The 22,840-nt window shown below is 35.6% G+C and overlaps 1 long non-coding RNA gene across 1 annotated transcript in view; it reads left to right on the forward strand.

The window, feature by feature from the left end:
• Positions 1–22,840, forward strand: part of LOC311431346 — a 212,629-nt gene that overhangs the window by 132,530 nt on the left and 57,259 nt on the right. The window contains exon 4 of the long non-coding RNA XR_014689367.1: positions 19,599–19,712. This is a non-coding gene — a long non-coding RNA (uncharacterized lncRNA). The remainder of the gene's footprint in view (positions 1–19,598; positions 19,713–22,840) is intronic.

Raw genomic sequence — 22,840 nt, forward strand, 5'->3', positions numbered from 1 at the left:
CTTGTCCTATCACGATCAACACATGTAAACAGACGTTCCCCCTCCTGTTTATACGCTCCCTTCAAGTACTGGAAGGCTGCAATGAGGTCCCTGGAGCCTTCTTTTCTCCAAGCTAAACAAGCCCAGTTTCCTCAGCCTTTCTTCATAGGAGAGATGCTCCAGCCCTCTGATCATCTTAGTGGCACTCCTCTGGACCTGTTCCAAGAGGAATCTTTCTTGTGCTGGGGGCCCCAGGCCTGCATGCAATATTCCAGGTGGGGTCTTACAAGAGCAACCGTTGTAACCACTGCACCACTCAACTTGGTGTCATCTGCAAACTTGCTGAAGGTGCACTTGATTCTGTCGTCGATGTCATTGATAAAGGTGTTGAAGAGCACCAGTCCCAAGACGAAACCCTGAGGGACACTACTTGTGACCAGCCTCCACCCAGACACAGAACCGTTGACCCCAACCCTTTAGCTGTGACCAGCCAACCAATTCTTTATCCACCTAACAGTCCATCCTTCAAATCCATACCTCTCCAATTTAGAGAGAAGAATGTGGTGAGGGACCATATCAAAGGCTTTGCTCAAGTCCAGGTAGATGATATTCATCATCCTCTCTCTGCCCATGAAATGTTCTTCACAGAAAGGAGACCGTGGGAAGGACAAGTATATTCTCTTCCCATGGACTCAGTTTTGTAATTTATATCATTACCTGTTTACGAAGAAAGCATACTCTCAGACAGTTTATGAATGTTTAATATTTGAAATATACAGTTTACAGTCATGATCTTGAATTTTGCAGGGACCAAAAATAGTCATGAAGATGTTAGTAATTTCAGTTAATGGGATTTTAAAAAGTCAATCAGAATACAATGGATATTTCAGCATCTATTTGATAGGGGTTTACCTGAAGTCCCAAATTTTCATCTCTATTCTTGATGTAGTTAAATAGTTACTGCAAGGCTTTCATTTTTTTTTTTTTTTCCAAAAGTCATGCTTTTCAGAGAACTAGCTGTGGTCTGTTTCAGGGATGTTTCAGGGATAATGTTTAATTCTTTCTTTGAGTAGAAATGTTTTCTTCAACACATCAAGCGAAGCTAATTACTAATGTTCTTACATTGTTTCTAATACATGAAAAAAAATAATTAAAAGATGTTTTGTATAAGTTTCTTCAACTTCAGTGCTATTCAATAATTTTCAAAATCTTCATTACAGACATATGATTTCCTTAGGAAGTGACCTTCAGAAAGAATGCCCTGGACACAAGTTACTCAATTTTTAGAATTAAGCAAATTACTATCGGGTTCTACATATATATAAAATACATATATCGGTAAGTAAGGAACTAGAAAAGCTAGTCTAAATGCAGGGAAACTGTAAGAGGAGTGCTCCTAATACTTAGATTACCTTGTAAAAAAGGCTGCATCATAATATACTTGAGTGATTTTTAAGTTGTTTTTCTGCTTACTCTTTGCAAATAATCTAAAGTATGATCTTACTTTGAAGAACAACGGAAAAAATACATCTTCTTTAGTCTTAATGGCAGTTCTATCTGTTACTCTACTGATTCATAGAATCATAGAATACCTTGGTTGGAAGGGACCCACAAGGATTGTCGAGTCCAACTCGTGGCTCCACACAGTTCTACCCAAAAATCAGAATTTAGACCATATGACTGAGAGCATAGTCAAAATGCTTCTTAAACTCTGACAGGCTTGGTGGAATGACTACATCCCTGGGGAGCCTGTTCCTGTTCGTGACCACCCTCTTGGTGAAGAACCTTTTCCTGATATTCAGCCTGAACCTCCCCTGTTGCAGCTTGACTCCATTCCTTCAGGTCCTGTCGCTGGTCACCACAGAGAAGAGATTAGCACATGTCCCTCTGCCCCATGAGGAAGCTGTAAACTACCATGAAGTCTCCCCTCAGTATCCTCTTTTCCAGGTTGAACAAACCAAGTGACCTCAGCCACTCCCCATATGTCTTCCCCTCTAGGCCCTTCACCATCTTTGTAGCCCTTCTCACAGAATCACAGAATTTTCGATATCACAAAATCACAGAATTTCTAGGTTGGAAGAGACCTCAAGATCATCGAGTCCAACCTCTGACCTAACGCTAGCAGTCGCCACTAAACCATATCCCTAAGCTCTACATCTAAACGTCTTCTGAAGACTTCCAGGGATGGTGACTCCACCACTTCCCTGGGCAGCCTGTTCCAATGCCTCACAACCCTTTCAGTAAAGAAGTTCTTCCTAACATCTGGACACTCTCCAATAGTTTCACATCCTTTTTGTACTGTGGTGCCCAAAACTGCACACAGTACTCGAGGTAAGGCTGCACCAATGCAGGATAATCACTTTGCTCAACCAGCTAGCGATGCTGTGCTTGATGCACCCCAGGATACAGTTGGCTCTCCTGGCTGCCAGGGCACACTGCTGGCTCATATTCTTCTTGCTATCAACCAAAACCCCCAGATCCTTCTCTGGGAGGCTGCTTTCCCCCAGTCTGTATGTATAGCCAGGGTTGCCCCTTCCCAGGTGCAGGACCCAGCACATGCTCTTTTTAAACTTCATACGGTTGATGATTGCCCAGCTCTCCAATTTGTCCAGATCTCTCTGCAAGGCCTTTCCACCCTTGACAGAGACAATAGCTCCTCCCAGTTTAGTATCATCCACAAACTTACTCAAAACACCTTCAACTCCTACATCCAAATCATTTATGAAAACATTGAAAAGAACTGGCCCTAAAATGGAGCCCTGGGAGACCCCACTGGTGACTGGCCATCAGCCTGATGTAGCCCCATTTACCATAACCCTTTGAGCTCTACCCATCGGCCAATTGTTCAGCCATCGTATTATGTTTTTGTTTAGCTGTATGCTGGACGTTTTGTCCACTAGGATCCTATGAGAAACCATATTGAAAGCTTTACTAAAATCCAAAAAGATGACTTCAACTGGCTTCTCTTGATCAACAAGATGGGTTATCTCATCATAAAAGGAAATTAAATTTGTTGAACAGAACCTACCCCTTATAAAGAGATCAGCACACGTCCTCTCTGCCCCATGAGGAAGCTGTAAACTACCATGAAGTCTCCCCTCAGCATCCTCTTTTCCAGGCTGAACAAACCCAAGTAGGATGCATTGTCCCCCAGATGCATTCCAGTAACTCCCAGGATAATCTTCTCCATAATTTTACCAGGCACTGATGTGAGACTGACAGATTTGTAGTAATCGGGGTCTTCTTTCTTGCCTTTCCTGAAAATTAGCACAACATTGAAAAATTCTGATGCATTTTATCCCCATCTGATATTGCAGTTCAACAAGAATTGACTTAAGTTATACACTGCTAGCAAAACAGGAAGAAATAATCTTTTAATACACAGTTATGTTTTGTTTGTTTGTTTGTTTTGATTTTTGTTTGTTTTCTCTTTAATTATCCTTTTAGTCAGAGCATTTATCCAGGACAAGGTTTCAGATTTTCAGATTCCTTGAGCTGCCTCTCTCCCTGCTACATTTCAAACCCCAGGAGAAATAGTTTGACACCAATGTGTGAGTTCTAGTACGGAATTATATGAAAGAAGTCAATATTCCTCCTTTACAGATGAGAAGGAAATAGAGGTTCATTTGGACAACATTTCCAGTGAGGCAAACATTTAATTCCTGGCACAAAATTCATGTACAGTGCTGCCAAGAGCAGAGCAGAACTGACATAAGAACATAATGATTGTGCTGTGAGATATCAACGATCTATCTAGCCTTGTAGCCTCTCCAAGTGTGCCAAATCTAGGCAAGAATATAGGAATGAAACAAAGTAAGTACATTTGATACATACCAGAGTATGTATCCTTGGAGGAAAAATCAAATTAGTTTTGCAACATTTACAAACTATTATTGTCTTCTGTCTCCTGTGTCTTTTATTCCAGATTGTCTATCAATCATGCGAAGGAAAAAAAATCTTTTTTTTTTTTTTTTTTAACTGCCATCATCTATTTTCATCTGGCATTACTTAATTCTTGTTTTGAAAGAAAGGACAACTTTTTTTTTTTTTTTTTTCTTTTTTTTTTTTCCCCACACTATCCCTTGTGGCCATATTAGCCTCTTTTGTGTCTCTCTTAATCACCTGTTCCTCCATTTCCACTGTTTAGTGCACAGAAGCTGTTACAAGTCACTCTTGTCATCTTTATTCTGTACCTACTCTGAGATTCCTTTGAATCTTTTTTTTTAGATGGAGGGTATGAGTACTCAGAAATACTGTATTCAGGATGATACTGAAATATGTAATCATAGTGTGGCATAAATCCCATTGTTTCCTGTTTATTTATTTATTTATTTATTTCCCTCTTGATAGTTTCTAGCTTCAAATTGATTATTTTAACAGCTTCTGAACAGTAAACCAACATTTTTTTTAAATCTATCTGCTATAGTTCCATTTTTTTTTTGTATGAGCTAGGTTAGTTGAGAGTCCATTGTTTTGTCAGTTACATTAGGTTTGATTTCCCCTATCCAACATAAACCATTTTACATTTATCTACACTGATTTTCATCTGCCAGTATTGAAAAGTGTTTCTGTAGTTCTTCCTCGAGTCCCCATCTAGCTTTAGGAAGCCTAGTATCAATAACAAATCTTGTCACATTATTCACCCCTTTCGAGAATATATTGAATCACACAGTTTCCCTTAGAGATCTCTACAGGATGCTACTGGTAACCTCCCTACCTTGAGAAAATAAATCATTTTCTCTTGTCATGTCTTACCAATATTTTGATTAATTATTTATCCACTAAATAATTAATGTACCATGACACTGTCTGGAGAGGTCTTCAAGAAAAGTACTAAGAGCAAGGCAATTTCCACATTAAATACATAACATACTGTTATGTTTCCACAGTACGTCATGTTACCACTCTTGGCCCAGACGAGCTAAGAAGATGTGTCCTCAGGTATCTAACAGAGCACAGAGAATAGTTTCTGGTTTATAGTACAAAAACCTTCTTTTGACTATACACAGACTATTTGGCTGATGCACTGACCATGATCTATTAACTAGTTGTACTGCTCTGTGTGGAGGAATGGTTAAGTGAAATAGGACATGTGGATGTTGGGCAGTTAGGAGGCAATAGGCTAGTGAAGTACCGTACTCAACTCACATGAGTCTGGCACGTACGCAGCTGGCTGAGAGCCAATCAGGCTCAAGGACACGATGCCCTTGAGTGATGGGGAAAGTCCCTAAGGCGGGACAGTGGCTAAAAGAAGGAGGAACTACCTGAAAAGAGCGGGAAATGTTAGCGAATCCTGAGCTTAGTTTTTGCAATATGTATGAGTTGATTATATTCGAACTAGATAAAAGGCGACTGAGCTATCCATTAAAGTTGAAGTTCATTGTTCACTCATATTGAGCGTCTGTGTCTTCCTTCCGTCGACAACAGCTCTGTGCTTTCAGATGTGTAGGAAAGTATTTTTTGTGCCACTAAAAGTAAGAGCCTATTAATCCTTTTTTTTTTTTTTTTTTTTTTTTTTTTTTTCTGCAAAGCAGACAGGATTAACATATTTGAATTAATTTAGGATTTAGATTAGTGGTATGGATGTTCCTAGAAAAAGAGGTGTTTTAAAATAAAGGTGTTTCTAGAATTCATGTGTTATGCACCATGACTGCATGATTAGTAGCATAACAGTGAAGTTAAAACAAAACTACAAAAGGAAGAAGATAACATGCTCTCTTAATGGTATGTAATCACAGAATCACAGAATGATTGAGGTCGGAAGGGACCTCTGTAGATCATCTAGTCCAACCTCCTGCTCATGCAGGGCTCCCTAGACTATATTATCCAGGACTGTGTACAGACAGCTTTTGAATATCACCAGGGAAGGGGACTCCACAGCCTCTTTAGGCAAGGTGTTCCAGTGCTCAGTCTTTTGTAAATAGATTGCCATGCATGTTTAGTGAATGAAAATAATTATTTACCATGCAAGTATATGTTTTGCAGGAGAAAAAGTAAGAATAGATGTCAGCCCTTATATCCAAAAATATATGTTTTATGAAGAATGTTTGATGAGAAAAAAAAGTATGTCACTACAAATGAAGACATAAATAACTATACCATGTCTTTTTGCATCATTTTTGTTTATGTTAAAATATCAAGTTGAACATAGTGCATATTCCAGAACAATATCTGTTACATTACCTAAAATGTTCTCTAGTTCAAGAAGTGAAAGGCAACAGAAACATGAACATTCAGTTTTGAAAGTATATCACAATGTTGGTGCCATTTAATGTTGTGATGTTCTGACACATATTAAAGTTTACTATGGACCTGTAAGAATCTGAAATTAGTTCAAGCTGGTTAGTCTGTGCCTTCTGTTCTCCATAAAATAAATCAATAGGATAAAATTATTTGTAAAACAATGTAGAACCATGCCACTGCCAGCCACTGTCATATGCCATAGCAGCACAGTGAAGTGTTGCACTTCATTGTTCACTTTATTGTGGTTCCCAAATAATTGAAGTCTTTTAATATTTATTTTTTAAAAGGGTTATGCTATGTTATGTAATTTTCTATTTTTAAGGTCACAAAAACATATATGTCTAACTCTTTTAAAGTGAATTAATACTTTAGCAAAGCCTATTTAATTCAACGCAAGGAACTGGAGATGAGTTTCTTCAGTTAGTTTTGTGGTCAAACATAGAATCTTGTATACCTTGTCTAAAAACTTTGTATAGAAACATATACATGTATACCACATATATATCTATGAAGGGGAAGGGGAAGGGGAAGGGGAAGGGGAAGGGGAAGGGGAAGGGGAAGGGGAAGGGGAAGGGGAAGGGGAAGGGGAAGGGGAAGGGGAAGGGGAAGGGGAAGGGGAAGGGGAAGGGGAAGGGGAAGGGGAAGGGGAAGGGGAAGGGGAGAAACCTAGGTAGAGTATGAGCATTCCACAGTCACACTGTCTTGTGAAGCAGAGACAGTATGAAGTCAAGAGTAAATTTTTTTCTTTGCATTTATTATAAAGGCCTCAACTCTTTTACACCACCTTCTAATTCTATGATTATTCTCACTTTATTTAGCCAACTAAAATGTTGGCTATTATCCAAATATTCAGACATTATTTATTAAAGTGCCTAAGGCCTCATTTAATGAAGTAGGTATGGCAACATCGGATATATATATATATATAAAAATGTATCTGGGTATCAAAGGAGGGATAGGTCAAACTGACCTGGAGAAATACTTGTCTTTGCCCTAAAGGGTTTCTAGACAGCTAGTTTCAAAAGGATTCCTAAACTTCAGGATTCTTAAACTTCAGATAGTTTAGTCTGAAGCTTTGCTATTTTCAGAGCCCTAACCACTGATTGCATAGATATTTATTAGAAACCATTTGTGGTAGCTCAAAATTTTTTTTCAAATCGAGCTAAATAAAATAGACTTCATATGTCCAAAGGACAGAATGTGATTCTCATTTGAGAATTGTTACATTACAGAAGACTGCCTCTTTGAGAAATAGGAAAATAGGAATGTTTATAATCCAGAAGAGGTTTTCTGGCTAATTTTCAAACATACACTGCTAGAGCACTTTTCATTACTTACTACTATTCCTTGTACAAGATTTATGTGAATCTTTTCTACCACATGCTTCGATGGTTGCACCTTTGGCAGACCTGCATAAGATGAGAGCTGTCAGTAGGGAAGATTCTATAATTAGAAAAGTACTCCTGTTTTACAGACAGAAAACTTGGATAAAATTGAAAAGGTCTTTCTTTGGTTCCCTGGCAAATTTTTGCTGTAATAGTATATTTTTTGTAATAGAATTTTCTTCCACAGTTTAAATAAATAAATAGTGAATCTAAATAAGATGCTAGTAACAAAGTTAATTTCACAGTACATACCTTAAGAAATACAGGCGTTAGCTAATTTAGGAAGAAAATGGTTTAAATGCTTTCCTTTTTTAAAAGAAGTGTCAAGGAATTTTTGTACAATGATTTTTATATCAGTCATTATTCTTACAGATTCTATACATAAAAAAAGAAATATCAGCATTTAGATTTAAATGGTTGATAATTTGAAAAGTATAAATTTCACAGTCAATAATTGTCTAGTGTTTTTAACAGTCAGATTACTAAACCTGCAGTATGTAATTTTATTTTCAAATGTGTTGCTGTTGCCTTTTCGCTACCACATATAATCAAATATACTTCATATAAAAGTCTCTAATGTTCTTTTTCTGTCAGAGTAAAATATTTGAGATGACTTAAAAATAGAGAGACATGTTTTCTAGGATATAGAATTTGTGAAACCATTGTGTTTTTTTTTTTTTTGTGTCATTTGTTTGTTTTTTCCTTCTTTTTCTGATGTCTTGTAGGATTTGTTTTATATCTTAGAGATACCATCATTATCTTTGACATCTAGTCAGTGAGAGGCCCTTATATTCTCCTAGCATCCTTGGATTTAACATGTGGTTAGATATGTTTTTCATTTTGTATGTATATGTTGCTGATTATGCTTATTATATGTATATGTTTATGTAGCTGATTATAATGTTGCTTCTATCAATCTGTACAGAGGAAAATGACCTATTGCATATGGTACCTGATGAGCTGACTGTTTTACTGTATTTGTTAGTGAGAAATACAACTGCAATAGTTAACTATCTGTGAGTAAGATCTATGCTGAGAAAGTAGAAGAATGTATTATTACAATACATTCTGAAACTTCAGAATTTGTGGTTAGTACAGTAAAAAAAGGAATTAGCCAAAAGTGTCAGAGACTGAGGCAACTCACATATTTCTATTTTATAGTGATTCCCCATGAGCTGATGAGTGGGAGAAGAGGAAGATCCATTCCCACAGTTTTCTGCAAGACAGTCGTCAAACTATATTTGTAGATGGGTCAATGGGATGATCTGCTGAATCTCAGTGACAGCCTGTAAAGCCTTCTTAGACACGACAGAACTTCCAGCAAAGATTTAGTACAAATTTTCCATAGTTCAGCTGTACTTGAAACTGTCAGAAACCCTTAATTATACGTAGATGCTGTGCTTGAATACTGAGCCTCCCTGTGCCAGCACATAGAAAGCAATAGCATTTGCCCCACAGAGTGAAATTCCAGAGGAAGAAAATGAGGAATCAGTGTCCTAGTGGCTATGGTGCTCAGGCATCACTGTTCAATTTTGGGAAACAGAGCTTTTGACTTCCTCATATTCGGTGCCTTTGCCTTAACCCAGAAGCCACATTATTACATACTGAAACAGTGCAGTATTCCTGATTTTTCCACTATATATATAAATATATATATTTCATGTTTCATATGATGGAAAACAACAGCTATTAACAACATCTATAAATTAACTTGAGGTTTGTGAGATCTTCTAGCTGAAATTACTTGGAATCACTAGTTGTTATAAGAAGTGAGAATCAGGTATAATTTGTGGTACCAGAAGGCAATACTGATGCTCAGAGTTTGTAACTTTGAGACAAATAATTTTTAATTTCCTGATGCAAATGTAAAATGACTTCTATTAACATATAGTTAGTTTCGTTGTGAACTCTATTTCTTTATGTATTGAAGTGAATTCTTGGATAAAATATGAAATTGGAAAATCATGTTTCTTAGGAGAGAAATGTTTATCTCATGGTGTTTTTATTTCTCTTTTCTGTTTTACTCTGTGTTTGTAAACTGAATTTATGAACTTGCAGTAAAGTAAGTTGAATTCTCTGATATTTACAGTACCTAAGAAATCCAACCTCAGCAGTTCAGTCATGAATCTTTCACATTTTGTATAATTTAGTCATCAGTGTCTCAATTTCTTGATTGATTGTCCAGTATTCTATTATATGTTATATTAGGTTTATAAATGAGATCTTAGATCACTGTGCACAGTGTAATATAAATTTTTCAATTTTGATTGCAGCAGTCAGAAAATGCTACATAAATCATTTTCTCACACCCTGCAAATCAAGTGATATTTTCCCTCTTGAACTGTAAACAAAAATCTATCACCATAAAAAAAACAAATTGCTTTAGTAACATTGGTGTAAACTGGAGCACGTCCAATAACTGTGGGCTTCAGACATAGCAAGACCAGCTTGTAGCTTTAGCACTTTAATAATGATAACAATGGTAATGATGATGACAATAAAATACAGAGAATACAGTACTTATACCAGGAGAAAAAATAGTCTGGGTGGGTTCTCAAATTTGGGACCTTGATTACTTCTTTTTATGTTGGGGGCTGAGGGGTGGGGCATTACGGGCTTGGAGAAAGCTTCAGAGCAAAACTCTACTGTCTAGTTTAACTGGTTTTAATAAATTTATTTTTCCACTCTTCTAACACTCAGAGACTTTTAATGTAAAATGATAGAATGATAAAATGATAAAATGATAGATGTGCTTTGTTAATAACAGGCAGATGTGGAAAATCTACTGTAAATATTATGCTCATATGTGTTTCCTTCACTTCATCATCTCATGATGATTTCAGTTTTAAGTGGATTTAAGCAGCATACATAATTCACAAAGTAAATGAGATGAATAGTTGGTATGCAAGTAAGATTTAGCAAATGGCTACAAGTAAAGATAAAGTGTATGAACTGAGATTGCATGCCTTGGATACTGGTATAGGGTTTGTTTCAGCAAGTCTTATACTCAGCGGTGATTGCATTCCTGTTTCTGTCAATGGGCCTGATTCTACATTCATTAGTGGCATTTAATACCCTACATTGTATGTAGCTTCTTGTGGAATTAAATCTATGTAATTATTCACTGTGAGTATGGCTAATGAATTTCAGCCCAGTGGGATTATTTTGAGAGAACCTATAATTTGTTGATGTATTGACACTGGTATTGCTTGCTTTCTTCCATCTGTATCTCAGTTTAACCAAGACTTTTACATGTTTCACTGTAACAAATGTGTGAAAATAAGAGTCAAAAACTTCCAAGTCAAACAATTGAAGTGACAGAATATGACAAAGGAAGGATGAAGGAATCGTTTCTTTACAGGGAGTTGAAAGTTATTAAATATCTATAGTATATTAAGCAGTACTATGAAAACTCCTGTTCATGATTCTAGATTCTCTATACATTCAAAATGGAATCACTTTCTACTGATGTCCCTAGTTTTAGTACTGTTCTCAATATATTACCATATAATAAATTTTGAAACTGTATCAAGCATAAGAGTTTATATTTGATGTCCAGAAGGATACCTTAAAAAGCATATATTGTAACTTCTGTAGGCAAAGTTGTAATGTTCAGATTGGGAAGATGATACAAATGTTCATAATGTAAAAGGTTAGCGTGAATTATCAAAAACTGTGATACATGCTCTAACCCTGCTGGAGAAGTGTTCAGGAAGGTATCTCTGCTTGAAACATGTGGCTGGTAGTGTGAAGGATTGCAGAGTGAATATTTGTACTTGTTCCTTTGGGCCCCAGCCTTCTGATCCTAACTAAAAGAGTGTATTAGTTTTCCCCTATACGGCACATAATCCTTTTGTACAATTGTTTTTCCTTCTGCAGGCACATCTCATTATAAAACATACGTTTCGGTGTTAGGTGGGAACAAGTAGGAAGAGACAGTGTAGGAAGAAGGCAAATGATAATGATGGTATTCTTGCCTTTATCTGTATTATGACTTTCCTTGTAATGCTGATACTGCTCTAACCTTTAAGCAAATGTTAATTGAGACTGCATCAAAGAAAATATTTTGTTGAAACAGCCTAATGTGTATTTATTATAAATATAATAACTATATAATTAAGAATTATTATATAATTTGTTGCACATTAGTTGACAAGTATAATTTAAAGGATGACTTTATAAAACATATAAATTTTATAGATATATTCTGAACTTAGAAAATAGTATTTTATGTGGCAAGTGCCTCATTTAGTTATAAAAATACCTATAAATAATTCTTACAATATAAACAAAATATATTTTAATAGCATTTGCTCTGTTTCTGTTATTTTTGTATCTATGATTATTTCTGTCTACCTAACACTGTAATAAGTAGAACAGTATAGGTTATAAGATGTTTTCTACTTCAGTGAGCGTGTATTTAATTAGATGTCTGCAGTGCAAAATGAGAGGAATATACCAGTATATATTTTGAATACAAGTTAGAACAATCCTTCAATTAAAAATTTACAAAGAAAAGTGAGCAAGAAAGGTCAAAAATATACCTCAAGGAAAAAATAATGTTCTAAAAGAATAGTCTGTGGCCTTTGCAGTTAAAATGTCTCTAAGTATGTCACTTGTACCATTGTCCATGGAGCCAAAGGATACCATTGTCCATGGAGCCAAATATCATACCACCACAAGGCCAACCTCTCAGGTCACATATTTTAAGTGTAAACTCATCCCTCTAATCCCTTCCTGGAGATGTTTTCCCACCGCTTACTTTAATGCCCTTCAGAGGTATTTATGACTGAAGTCACAGGTTGGCCACTGCAAATGAACCTACTTCTAGGGCTGTAGTGAGAGAGTAGGAAATAGTGCAAGATCCTGGAGAACTGGGTCTCTTCCCTGGTAACTCATAACATGGTGGGGACATGTTCCCTGCATGAGAGGAGTATCAGAAAACATACTGTTGCACAAAGTAATAGATTTGTTAGTTTCCTCTAATTTCACAGGAAGAATTATTCAAGGACAATGTTCATACTTTTCATACTTTTTTTTTTTCCCACACATAATAAAAAATACTTTGTAGAGGTACATTATTACCATTCTCTATCCAGCATGTACTTATTTGGAGAAAAAATACATCATCATTGTGTTCTTAAAGAATGCAATATGGCAAAATAAATAAATAAATAGATAGATAGATAGATAGATAGATAGATAGATAGATAAATTATCGTGCTCATTATGGTAAGCAAGAAATGAGAACATTTTAACTAAGGAAGAAAAACTGCTAGTCTACTTTTTTTAGGATCCTGTACTTGTTTTTTTTTTTTTTTTTTTTTTTTTTTTTTTTTTCTGTGAGAGTGAGATTTCTTTTAATTTAATATAACTCTGTATTTGAATCAAGGAGTTTGGAAGCAATGCTAGTATGTAAGGTCATCATATTTGAATTTCTAAATACCTACTGACAGCTGTAGTTTTTGGAAAGGAATTTAGTTTGAAATGGCTGATGTCACTGTGAGTACAAAATAAAAGAGTTCTGCCACAGGCAGTATATATAAAATAATAAACCAAATTGATTACTATCATATATTTACAATTCTGTGAAGCTTATGCTCTTAAGATGATTTCAACTGAAAGTAGTGATATGTTAGTGACAACTACAAGACAATAGCAATAATATGTAGTCTGGTTGTAGACCACTTCATAAATAAATCAGGGTATGGGGAGACATTTATTCAATATTTTGGTTTAGTTCTCAAATTAAAGTTTTCACATTGTGTAATTTTCTTAAAAATAAATAAATAGTTTAAATCAATAAAGAAGTCCAAAATATATGTAAAAAAAAATGTAATAATGCAATTAATTTTCCTCTCTTCCTTTTCTTATCGTGCATATATACAGTCATCTTTGCTAAGTTAGTGAATAGGTGGGAAAAGTACTATTAGATATTTCACTGAGTCTAAGAAGTTCACAACTGTAAATCATAAAAAATACCCCTAACTAATATTTTGACTCTAAGATCAAAGTAAGGCATCGGCTTTAATATAGTTGCTTAACTTAAATATGCACATGTTAAAAAATCATGTTAAAATAAATAAATTTCATGCATCTTTTCTTCTGTTGTTAGCAATAGCAGGATTCTACCTTCTCTGTTTTTCCACTATTTTTTTCGTTAAGGAAAAGACATCTGACTAATTTTGATATGATTTTTTTAGGGGTGGAAAGTGCAAGATTAGTGGATTAATCCGTTTTTGTTAGGGTAGTGTCCTTGTGGTGGAAAATATAAATGATTAGAATTTATTGTTTTGAAGTCAAATATCTTATTTTTGAAGAGCATTATGGAAGTCTTCTTGTTCTTGTATTTGAATACACATATTATGTATTTGAATACACATATGAGTGTACATTGCTAGCTAATGGTTATATAGTGTGTTATTTATATTTTAACAATGAAAAATACAGTAGCTAGTCAAGATCTGCTGAACTTTACTTTCTAAATACTAGACCCCTAGAAAAGCATCTTTTCAGATGCTTTTATCTTTCATCTTTTAGTTTTATAATCTATATCTCATATGCCTAATTATATTGGTTAATTGAATTGCTTAATTGTTTATACATGATGTTTGTTTGTTTAATTACTTGAAATATATGTCACCAAAAAAAAAAAAAAAAAAAAATCAAAGAGATGAGATCTGCCTGGAATGTCTCCCTTGTTTATTTTGCTAATTTCCCACTCTATAGAGAGTCTCTGTTTCTTAGCTCCTAAGAAGGTTTTCCCATTTTGTAGGTGGCATGTAACATCGTTTGTGGAGTGACTCATAATTTCTTATTTACGATAAAACATGTATTTGTCCACTGTGATGATTTGGTTTATATTATACTACTCCAGACTGTTGCAGCACAGGCAGGATTTCCCTAGCCCTTGTATTAACACCAGTTTTTCCTTTTGTCTCTATGGGAAATCTACAGGAATCTTTACAGGAAATGAACATGAACAATTTAGTTATACCATTTGTCTTTATAATGCCTCATTAAGTTTTACACTTTGTGTGTCTGTTGGTGGGACAGGTACCTGGTGTTTTCTTGCTGTTTGTTAGACATGTAACTTCCTAGAGCAGACAGTCATACTCTCAGCATGATGGTGTTCAGTGAAAGCATGGGGAAAATCAGAGGCCGCTTTCTTTTGTTATCCATCTCTGTAGATGTTCAGAGAATGAACAGGTACAGACTCTAAGCTCAATGAGAATATGTCTGAGAAACTGGGAGTATAAATTATGGAGATTTTTTTTTTTTTCTCAGTAGTACAGAAGTAAAGCTCCAAAATACAGATTAAAGCTTTCCAGGACAAACATTATCTAATCACTTTTATTCAACTTTTCATGAGTTAAGTAAAATTAATTTAATACAGAATATAAAGTCTTTTTTTTTGGTTTTAAGGAAACAGGTTAGATCTTTTATCTGAAATAATATTAGTCACTCACTACTCCTTGAAGGAAACTTTTATACTCTAATTCTTCCCTTGAGTGGAATACGAACTTTATAGTCTACTTTCATTTATAACAGTTCTTTCTATTTCTGTTTGTAGAATTTCATTTTCATGAAGAAGTAGAACTGGATGTAGATAAGCACTGTCTTTTTTCAGTATTTTTTCTTAGGAAAATAAATTTTTCACAGAATTAATTTCATTAAAATATTTCTAATTGAATCTCAATTTACAATGTTAAAATGATTCCTTTTCTCCCGTCATTCTTTCTTTTTCTCCATGGGGGAAGAGTGGGCAAGGATGAGGCAAGATGGGGAAGAGGGGGCCATTTTCTTGAAACTGTGATGTGTTGTTAAGCTCCATTTGCCAGCCTTGGTCTTATCACTTCAGAAAGATGCTTAATTTCCATTTGACACTGTAAAGAAAAGTAAACATATGGGCATCTTGTAAGAACTGGTAATGTCACCATTTCATGTTTAAGATGGAGACAAGCAATTCATGTTTTCTCATGGAAATTAAAACCAACGGGACCACTATTCTGTTCAATCTTGCTTCAAAGTTTGGTTGAACAGCGAGAGAGGTGGGATGGATCTTTTCTTTCAAGTGCTTATTGATCATTGCAACGAGAAATCCAGCCCAACATATAGCTCCACATGTGACAATAAAAAGGGGAAAATCACTCAGCTGCACATTTTGACAGTGACCTCAGCGGACCAGTATGTTCCTGTGTGTTAAAGAGAGTGCCAAAAACTAGTCCCAGCTGCCTGCCCAATGCTCTGCCACAACAATGGGTCAAATTAATTCTACAAAGTGAGGAACCATTGTTTGATGTAGCTCAGGTTTTGTACACATTGGAACATCCTCCATCTCTGTGTGCTTCCAAGTGTCTTCATTCTGTATCTTGGTCATTAGGCTAAATGGCATAACTGTTATAAATTGCCACTAGGATTCTATTATAATTAAAAGATTTTATTTAATATTTTTTTTTCTCACTTAGTGGAAGCAGAATAGAACATTAGTTCTATTACTGTATACATTTTGAATTGTTTTAGTATATTGATTTACAACAACTATTCAATATATTCAATATTCAATAAATATATTTAATATATTTAGAACAATGCTTTAGATGTGAATAAAGGGTTTTCTTGTTACTACAGATGAAACAAAAAATAAGGGGAGCAGCCTTATTACTAGAGGTAATAAGTACTCTACAACACAAATTTACTCATTGCTCTTAATTTCCTTATCAGCATTTCAAAACATCTCCAAGCACATTTATTCAACATTTGGAAGACCTAAGGTTCACCTCAGCTTCCTCTATGCTCGGAGACTGTCTGTTTGTTTGTATGAGTTATAAATTTGGCCCAGTCTTACATAAGGGTTTTTAAAGTGGTTTCAAAAATATTTGCTGTACAATTTTTAAATATTTTATTTACTATAATGAGATATATTAATGTCCAATAGTAAGGCCTAAGACTTAAACAGGTGAAATTTGATGATTTTTCAGAAATTTGTTAGCTTAAGCTGGACAGAATAGTCATTCAAAAAGTTTTTATTCCCTATCTGCATGAGTATTCCATTACATAAAACATAAATACTGCAGTTTGAAAACTTGCAGTTCTTCTTATTATTATGATACTACTCTGAAATTAACTTCTCTGAATCTATTAGCACTAATTCTTTCAGAAAAAAAAATGCTGCAAACACTTCAAAATAAATTAATTGCAAATTTAAGTGAATATCCACCAGAATTTTTTTGTGGTATTCACCTAATACCAAGCATTTGTATTATTTTACACATGCAGCTTTCCAATTTATTTATTTATTTGTGGCTTGGCTGTAAAAACCCTCAGTTGAGGATCCATATGAACAGAACTCTACCTAAACTATGTCGTTCTTGCTTTGGTCCACACTTTCACATGACTGAGAAACAGACTGCACTCAAATAATCATCTTTGTCTATTTTCCTTTTTAAACTTACGCCTCTGTTTCAAGGTTCAAGCCAATGCTTGAAACTGCTAGTGGGTAGATACTTCAAGAGCTGGTGTACAGTAGTCATTCAATATACACATCTGAGAGACAAAAATGAAAACTCTTGTTTTATTTCAGCAAGAGACTGGATAACAATCAGAGCAAGAGGGCAATTTATTATTAATATTACTAGAGGGCAAAGTGTCAGGAAAGCAATCAGCAGATGAGCAGATAAAATGGTGGTGGAACAGTACCGCATATCAGATGAGTCTGTGAAGTGATGATCAAGAAAGGCTAGGAAAAGATAGAATGGATATGAAGAATAATTCTGTCATTGGCTCTCCTAAATGGCTTGCTATACTTGATACAAAACTGCTGAGGAAAAACAATTTGACTGTATTGTAGGAAAAATTACATTTGCCACAAAAACAAAACAAAACATAACAAAACACCTTCAGAACTGTATTGTGTTCTATTGCCATGTGCATTTTGTCATTTGCCAAAATGATCTTCATTAGGTAAACATGACATTACTTGAACTATTTCCTAGTCTCAGAAATATGTAAAGCCTTACATGACACAGATCATTAGTACAAAGGAAAACTACTCAGTAAAAGCAGTCTTACAAATGTTAAATAAATTTTAAAATAATCTTAAATGATCGATTTTAGAAAAGGTATTTTAAATAGCCTGAACATTGTCTTTTCAAAAACTCATACCTGTTTTTCTTTAAAAATGTGAAAATAAATAAAACACTTTGATTCTTTCCAGAAGTCCACATTTTTTGCTGACTTCAGGCTGAAATTGTTTGTAGTTTTGCCTATCCCAATACTCAGTTCTTTACATTACCTTGTCAGAACCATGGGTGAGTGAAGTCAGACTGAATGAGTGTGTGGTGCCAAACCTTTGTCTGGAAACAAGTATGCTTAGGTTGATGATACATCCTATTAAAGTGTTGTTTTCTTGATAGTTCACATTCTCACTGGAGATATGAAATGCCCAGGTTCCAGATCTTGTCCCAGTAAATTTTTCCCAATTGAAGATGTCAGCAGGAAAGTTTAACGACAGCCTGGCAGTTAACGCAGTTCTCTGGGCATCAGTACTGTGGCTTCAAATTTTGTCAGAGGAGGTCATTCAGTAGAAGACTAATATCTTTGCTATATATCCTACCCTGTACTTATTGAGTGAACAGACAGAGGAAAGACAGTTTCTTCTTACCTGAAAATGTAGTTCATACCCTCCTATTTTTCTCTAACAAAAGTTATACCTCAAGTCAAATCTTATTCTAAGAAAGACTGCAGAATATAACAAAATAAAGAAATATTAACAATGTAAAATGTAAAGTAAGACCTATTTATTGTTTTAAAATTAGTATTACAGAAATATAGCTTGATTTTAATTATCGGACATGTTCTCAGTTATTTAATAACTGTTGGTTCCATTTTAGTTGGCAGTGTTTTATGCATTTATTAAAAAAAAAAAAGGGGGAAAAAAAAAGTGAAGTTTCCTGCTGCGTCTTCTTCAGCCATAACACAACAGTATTTTGGAGGAATATTTGTAGCTTGAAAAAATAGTATAGAGGAGAAGTTGCCTTGGGCTTGGCTTGTTGTCTTCATGCTTGTCATGCCTTTTGCAGCTCTTCTGCTACAAAGGAGCCTGAGGAAGTTGACTAGTGCAATCTAAGAAATATAAAATATAGGTTTACCTTAAAAAAAAAAAAAAAGGAATCAATAAAAATTAGTATTAATATCTGCCTAGCTGATTTTTTTGTTTGTTTGTTTGTTTGTTTTTTTCTTCCTCCCCTAGAGGAAAAAAATCTATAAAGCAGTAACAACTGATTTTATGATTTTACTCTTAAAGATGTGCTTGATGTTCATTATCAATATATGCAAGAACACATCAATGTGTAGGGTCATTTGGAAACGCATCTCTTACTTTCAGTTTGCAGTTAATAAAAGTGACTTATTAGTACACAGGGCAGGATAAAGTATTCTGCAATAAATATACTTAAAATATATTCACCTTCATATTTTACAAACATTAAGGAATTATCTGTGGGATGTAGCTGGAACAGAAAAGAAAGGCATTTTGAATCAGTAAAAATAGTCATGGTAACTTTGTATCTGTTACTTCCTCTTTGCTATGGTGTATGAGATATAAGTGGTTTTTCCAGCACACAGTGCTTCTGTCATAATGACATAGAAATTAGTTTTAGCTCTTCATTACCTTTGAACATCTTCATAGACTAATTTAAGATCATGTATTTCTGTTTTCCATACAAAACTAGCTACACTGAAAGATTGTATAGTTTTTAATTGTAAATTTGTTAGGTAAATATTTATTCTCCTACTGTACATCTCAGAGTGTAAGTTTTAATAGATGAAATAGTCTATTTGGGGGTTGCACTATGTGACCTCCAGAGGTCCTTTCCAACTTTAGCCATACTGTAATTCTGTTAAATGAAACAACAGGTACATCGAACTGCCTGTAGGTAGGACTATGTTTGTGTTTTCAGTACTTCTCCTGTTTTGAATTTTCTACTACAGGAAGCATCTGGAGTTTCCATACTGAAGAGACTATTTTTCTGGCATGTGCCAAGACACTGAAAGTAATGCTGCCTTGGGGAAAGGATCACAGATGCTCCTTGATTTCTCACTGAGGTAAGTTTGTCACCAGTCTCCAGATCTACTATCATTCTTTGCTGTCAGATTCTTTTGAGAGAGAACTGGAGAGGTCTGTGTTGTTCTGGTCCACATCCCCTTAACACGTTAAGCCAAGGAAAATGGGATTTTGAAATGGAAAGACTAAGCCTGCCATTGGCCTTTGTTTTTTCTTATTTTTATAAGTGAATCACAGAATCATCTAGGTTGGAAGAGACCTCCAACATCACCGAGTCCAACCTCTGACCTAATACTAACAAGTCCTCCACTAAACCATATCACTAAGCTCTACATCTAAACGCCTTTTAACTGGCATCATTATATTCAAAGGGATCGTCCGATGCTAATGAAAGATTTATTTTCCCCTTTTATATGCTTAGTGTTTTCTACTGGGTCTTTTGCAGTTATTAGCCATATAAACAACCTGTACAATTTCTAGTGCTGAGACAAGGGAAGCAGTGGAGGCTTAGACAGAAGAGCCAGACAAAGCTTTTTTGAGGCAGGGTACAACTCAATCTGAATTTAGTGATATTTATAAAAGGCAAGTAAACAGTGCTGGGTGCGCAGGGAGCCTACGCACTACCAACACGCATGTACAAATGTTGAACTTTCAAAATATATAGAACATTGTTTTTACATATTCATAACAAACCCGAATACGCCTATACATATGTACAATCAGAAAAGTTATTGATTGAAACATAAACATGGCAAGGTTCCAAATTCTGGCAAGTGTTTAATAAACAATCCTTTAAGTCTATTACTATTAATGTCCATGACTGGGGGAACATAGTTGGAGGTGGTAATCCTGGCTGAAGTGCTCCCATATCTTCTATGACTTCATTAATTTTTCTCAGATTATATAACAGTCTCCATTTTCCATTCCTTTTCTTGATTACAAACACTGGAGAATTCCAGGGCTAGTCGTGCGAACAATATGTCTCACTTTAAGTTGTTAAGCATCTTGGCCTTCGGGCCCTATGTATCCTATTTTTCCCGGATCAAAGGGAAACATATCCATCTCCTTTTCAAGGCCAGTAGGGCCTGGGTCAAAAGGCACGTCTAGGTCACCAGGGGGCGTAACAGCAAAGGCCTGCGATGGCAGTAGCGGCGGGGTAGCCGATGGTGTAGCAGAAGTGGACGAGTGTGGACGAGCCCACAGCTCCCTCACTGGCAAACCACATGTTTCTGACTGTGGTCCCACATGGCTCTTTAAGGCCTCAGAGATTGCTCACCAAGTGCTGAGCAATCCCACCGCAACTTTGTCATTTTTAGTAGCAGAGTCCCACACCTTGACCTCAATTTGGTCCCATATTTTAGGATCATAAACTGTTAATAAAGAGAATAAGCTGTAAGATTACCAGGACAGTCTTTGTTCCTAAGGACGTATGATTCCCCATGATGCGCAACTCCTTACCAACGAGGGGCAGTTGTGTGCACGGGTCTGCTTCCCTCAGCTCGAGCTTCTCTCCAGCTCCAGCGCACCTATTTCCAGGGACTTTCTGTATGAGCTTCTTTGAGTGTTTTGCTGAGTTTGGCCGAACCTATCTTCATGAGGCGATCAATGTCCCTGTTCCTGTCTTGGTCTCTGTGTCTCTGTTCTGCTAGCCTGTCCCTATTCATTCTTTTTTTTTTCTACTTCTTTATTGATGACATAACTTTGTTATATCATGTTGCTTTTTTTTTTTTTTTTTTTTTTTTTTTTCTTGAGGACAGGCTCCCCTCATACCCTTCGCCCCACAGCAGTCCTTTTCAAACAACTTTTCATTGATCATGCAACTTTGCCCGGCAACCAGGAAACACCCAGCAACTTCCATGCCTTAACGGCTGAAGAACAAGCAACTCGAAATGGCATGGTGTCTCCTGAATCACCCTTTGTTCCCTCTAAACTCTTTTACATTCAAGATGGCCTCATTGTTAAGAATCCGATGTTATCACCAGCCATGGAGCTTGTTGACCCCCATGGCCACACTCCCACATCTCCCCCTTCTTTATTAACACCAACCATCTTCTAGACAGGAATTATTACTCCATATATCACATTATGATACAAAATACTAGTTATCAGGTCAACATTGCTTTCAGCAGGATGTGTACATACTCAGAAGTAAACTCTCTGCTTCTGTTGTCTGGGAAAAGATTTCCCTTATATTGCAAATGACTGATAATTGAATAGCTTCAAATATGTGCTATTATGTTATGTCCACAGGAACATTTAAATAAGATTCTGTTCTATTGTTTCTGAATTTCATTGCAGAGAGATGGTGCTTTCAGTGGAAAGTAAATGAGGCTGACAGCACTTACAGTTTTCAGAAAAAAATATGCAAGCTGTTCAAGGATGTGTAAAAATGCAGATTGACATAAATTGAGTCACTATGATAGAAACCATTCATGCAAAGCGAGAAGTAATGCCATGACAAAAAGTAGAAAAGTAGAGTGAATATGGGGGAATTACTATTTTATTGATAGTGAGTCACATCATTCTTTTAGTTGTTTGAATGCTAGTGTAAATTCTATTAACATGGGAATCTTGGATATAATTTTAAAACAACAATAATTTCTGTAGAGCAAATCAAATATTAAAACCAAGCTGTGTCACTTAGATTGAATTATTTGAAGTATGACATGGATAAATTATCCTGATCAGTAGAGGAACAGAAATTGATCTGAAGGGTGCCAGGATGTCTGATATGTCATTATATCTATCAAGTAAAAAGGAAAGAGCCATGAATTGAGGACAAGGGCAGAAGCTCAAATCACAAAATTTATAGCTGATAAGACCTGAGGTATTTCTCAGAGCTTTCACCTTTTGCTGTATAACCATCTGTAGTTAGCTAAATGACTGTGTTACTCTGCAATAAATTTCATCACCAGTTTTATTGCCAAGTGACTTCTATCGTATCCTTTGTGGTGCTGTGCTCACTTTCAGCATCTCAGCAGACCATCTCACTTCCTACCTGTCCCAATTAAGACTAATCCACAAACATCTCTGTTACCACCAAAATGCTGGAAGGAACAAAAAGGCTTTCTAAGATAAGGATCATGGCATTTATTTGAAAAGATTATTGCTATCTTTAATAAAGTATTTTTGAATGTTTCTATGGAGGACATGCAGGTTGCCCTAGGCT

This window comes from Aythya ferina (genome assembly GCF_964211825.1).
Source record: "Aythya ferina genome assembly, chromosome: 2".
NCBI lineage: Eukaryota > Metazoa > Chordata > Aves > Anseriformes > Anatidae > Aythya > Aythya ferina.